This window comes from Echinops telfairi, unplaced genomic scaffold, assembly GCF_000313985.2.
Source record: "Echinops telfairi isolate 266 unplaced genomic scaffold, ASM31398v2 ScPeMD7_3;HRSCAF=10, whole genome shotgun sequence".
Lineage (NCBI taxonomy): Eukaryota > Metazoa > Chordata > Mammalia > Afrosoricida > Tenrecidae > Echinops > Echinops telfairi.
In genome coordinates, this window is record NW_022103899.1 from 35,626,577 (window position 1) to 35,630,505 (window position 3,929).

The following is a 3,929-nucleotide window of genomic DNA, read 5'->3' on the forward strand; positions in this document are numbered from 1 at the left end:
TGTATGGATTGTGATAAGAGGTGTACGAGCCCCAAATAAAATAATTTATTCTTTTTAAAAAAGACTACTGAAGTCTTCATGTGAAAGGCTAAAGGGCTCCGTCTTCAGGTAAAGAGCATAATATTAATGATCAAGGAGAACAAGTCCTGTTTCACGTGCGTTAGCAATACGTAGCTTGTAAACATCATGTCTGCAAACTCTTTCGCCCTTCGTCCATCCAGAGATGAAGCCTTTGTTGCTTCCCTGTGAACATGGAAGGACCTTGTTCGTTGTGAGCTCCTGGCAGGACCATTCACACTCAGGGAGACTCCCTGTGTGCAGAGTGGAACTGCTCTCCCGTATTGTCAAGGTTGTGATCTTTTAGAAGCCGATCACTGATCTTTCAAGTAATCATCAAGCATTTCCCATCCAAGTGACTTGATCATTTTTCAAAATGTGACAGAAATCTGGCTTCATTATTTGGGGACTAGTTTAGAAAAGACCAGACAGTTTCCACGTTTCCCAGTTAACGGAGAAGCAAGACAGTAGCAGATCAAGAAAGCAGTCGAATTTGAAACCACACCACACTCAGATGAACTTGATGGAGCACAGGAGACTGTGAAATGGAATCTTCCTACCCAGGAACATGGTTGCGTAACTCTAAACTTGTTTCAGTTTTTTAATGTTTTTCAACAAGGTTTTGTATTTTCTCCATAGACGTACTAAATACTTTTCATTAGATTTGTTTCTGGATACTTAAGTGTGTTTTCATGCTATTAAAAAAAATCTTTTAGCATGATCTTGTCTAATTGATTATTATGGTAAATAATGATATTGGTTTTTCAAAATTGATCTTGTGATTCAGAGCCTAGAGTACAAGTTCTTTCTTTTAATAGTTTGTCTATTCGTTTGGATTTTCTTTTCAGTCACTTATTTTTCTCTGCATGTCAAGGTCTCATTTCTCTCTGCTTTTCTCGTCTTGCTAAGAAGCATAATGATGCTAAAGCACATCGTATTAGACTCCTCGTGACGGACGCCTCCGCATGCAGCACAAACATGATGGTTTAAGACACCAGACATTCATTTTCTCACAGTTCCAGAAGTACAAATTCAAGATGTCGGCAGTCCCGCACACTCCTGTCTCTTCCCCTTTCTGGTAGCCTCACAAGTCTTAGCCTGGCAGCACACCTCCACTCTGGGCCTCTGGGTATCTTCCCTGGGGTGTATTCTCTTGCTTTGAAAGATACCAGTCATGTTGGATTAAGGCTGTCCTACTCCAGTCTGAACTCCTGTTAACTAATTACATCTAAAAGGCTCCATTTTCAAATAAGGTTGCATTTATAGGTACTAAGAAGGAGTACTTCAACCTATCTAATTGTGGATCACAATTCCCACCCAAAAAAAGCATCACTGTGCCAGACATATTGGGAGTTTATAATCCCAGGTCCTCTGCATGCTAACTGTGTAGCCGAAGGCAAACTATTTAACTCAAATTATCTGTAAGTAAAAGAACATTTTGTTGCAGTTGTAGTGTTTGGATTTTTATGGATACTGTAGTTTTATGGATTTTATTTCTAATACTGTAATTTTATAACCAATACTGTAATTTTGTAACTAATACTGTAGTTTTATGGATTTTATTTCTCAAGTGGTTGCTTATTTATTTCCAATGTGTCATTTACTTTTATAACACACTTAAAAATGAATTAATGGAAGGATTAAGAATACCAAATAAAGAAATACAGAATTCAAAACCAATTGCTTTAAACCTTCGATTCGATAGATATGGAAGTATTCTGATAAACTACAATAAACCCAAACTTACTATCATCCCGTTGACTCTGACTCACAGTGACTCTCCACAACAGAATAGAAATGCCACATTGGAAAACCCCATCTTTCTGCCACAGAGCAGCAGTTGGGTTTGAATGGCTGACCTCTCGGTTAGTAAACTGTCCAACTAATCAGCCACTGGGCAACTAGGGATCTCTAAACACTCTCTGATTCTCAGCTCAGGTCAATGTGGTCTGATAACACACTGTTAAAAGACTGGTACTGTTATAATGTCCATACTTTGGTCCTCGTGAACCAAACCAAAACCACTGCCCTCCAGTCAATTCTGACACCTGATGACTCTGTAGGGAGTATAGAATAGCCCCTGGGAGTCTTCATAGCTTCCTCACATTCTCTGCACTTCTGTTTGTTAATCCGTAAACTGTACATTAAAAAAATAAGAAAACTTAGCTAACCAACTTTAAGCACTTAGAACAGTTCCTGGCAAAACCCTAAGGTGCTCACTAATTGTTAACTAGTAGTATTTTATTTTTTAAAACACCATAAATTAATACTGTGCCACCTTTTCTACAACACCATATCTTAGTTTTTTAGAAGATGTAATGAATGTTATCATTGATTTATTGTTAAACATATATACAGAGAAAGTCAAAGTACCACCTTGAGTATATCTTACCTTAATTTTGAGAAAAATCTCAAAAACAGATTTGACGCATTGAATACTAATAACAAAAGATCTGATGAGCTGTGGAAGGACATCAAGAACATCATACATGAAGAGAGCAAAAAGGTCGTTGAAAAGACAGGAAAGAAAAGATAAAGTGGGTGTCAAAAGTGGCTCTAGAACTTGCTTTTCATTGTCGAGTAGCTAAGGGCAAAGGAAGATTTAATGACATCAAAGATCATAACAGAACATTTCAAAAGGTAGCTCAAGAAGACAAAGTAAAATATAATAAAATATGCAAAGAACTAGAGTAAGAAAACCAAAAAAGAAGACCACGCTCAGCATATCTTAAACTGAAAGAAGTAAGGGGGGGAAATCAAAGCTTGAGTTGCAATATTGAAAGATTCTCTGGGTGAAATATTGAATGATCCAGGTAGCATCAAAAGAAGATGGAAAAAATGCCATCACTGTACCAAAAAAATTAGTCGATATTAAACCATTTCAAGGGGTAGCATATGATCAAGAACCATTGTTACTTCAAGAAGTCCACGATGCACTGAATGCAACAGTCAAAAACAAGGACCCAGAAATGGATGGAATACCAAAAAGATGCTTCAAGAAGCTGATGAAACACTGGAGCACCCATTTGTCTAGGCCAGGAAGTGTGGAACACAGCTACTTGGCCAGCTGACTGAAAGAGATCCATATTTGTACCCATTTCAAAGAAAGAGGACCAAACAGAATGCTCAAATTATAGTACGATATCAGTTTTATCATATGCAAGTGAAATTTTGCTGAATGTAATCCAACAATGCCTGCAGGGTACATTGACAGGGAGATGCCAGAGGTTCAGACCAGATTCTGATTATTATTATTGATTTCAGGTGGCTCTTGGCTGAAAGCAGAGTGTCAGAAAAATATTTACTTATGTCTTATTGACTATGCAAAGGTATTCAACTGTGGAGTGTAATTATGGATAGCCTTAAGAAGAATGAGAATTCCACAACACTTGCTTGTGCTCAGGTGACACCTGTTCATGGACCAAGAGACAGTTGTGCAATCCTAACCGGGGAGACTGTGTGCTTTAAAATCAGGTAAATGCGCATCTCAGTTGTATCCTCTCACTGTACTTAATCTCTATGCTGGGTAAACAATCAGAGAAGTTGATCTATATGAAGGAGAACACTGCATCAGGAATGGAGGAATGTTTATTAGCAATCTGCATTATGTAGATGACACGACTCACCTGCTGAAAGTGAGGCAGACTTGAAGTACTTGCTAATGAAACTCAAGGAGGGAGCCTTCATTGTGGAGTACAGCTTCATGTAAAGAACACAAAATCTTCACCCTGGGAACAATAGGGAATATCGGGAAAAACAAAGAAAAGACTGAAATTGTTAGGGATTTCATCTTGCTTGGATCCGCAATCAATTCTCATGGAAGCAGGAGTTGAGAGAGCAAATGACACATTGTATTGGCTTAAATCTGCAGC

At 38.1% G+C, this 3,929-nt stretch overlaps 1 long non-coding RNA gene across 1 annotated transcript in view; it reads right to left on the bottom strand.

Moving 5' to 3' along the window:
- The window catches only part of LOC123522108, a 24,538-nt gene that overhangs the window by 10,851 nt on the left and 9,758 nt on the right, over window positions 1-3,929 (bottom strand). Inside the window, exon 2 of the long non-coding RNA XR_006680417.1 lies at window positions 3,684-3,785. This is a non-coding gene — a long non-coding RNA (uncharacterized LOC123522108). The remainder of the gene's footprint in view (window positions 1-3,683; window positions 3,786-3,929) is intronic.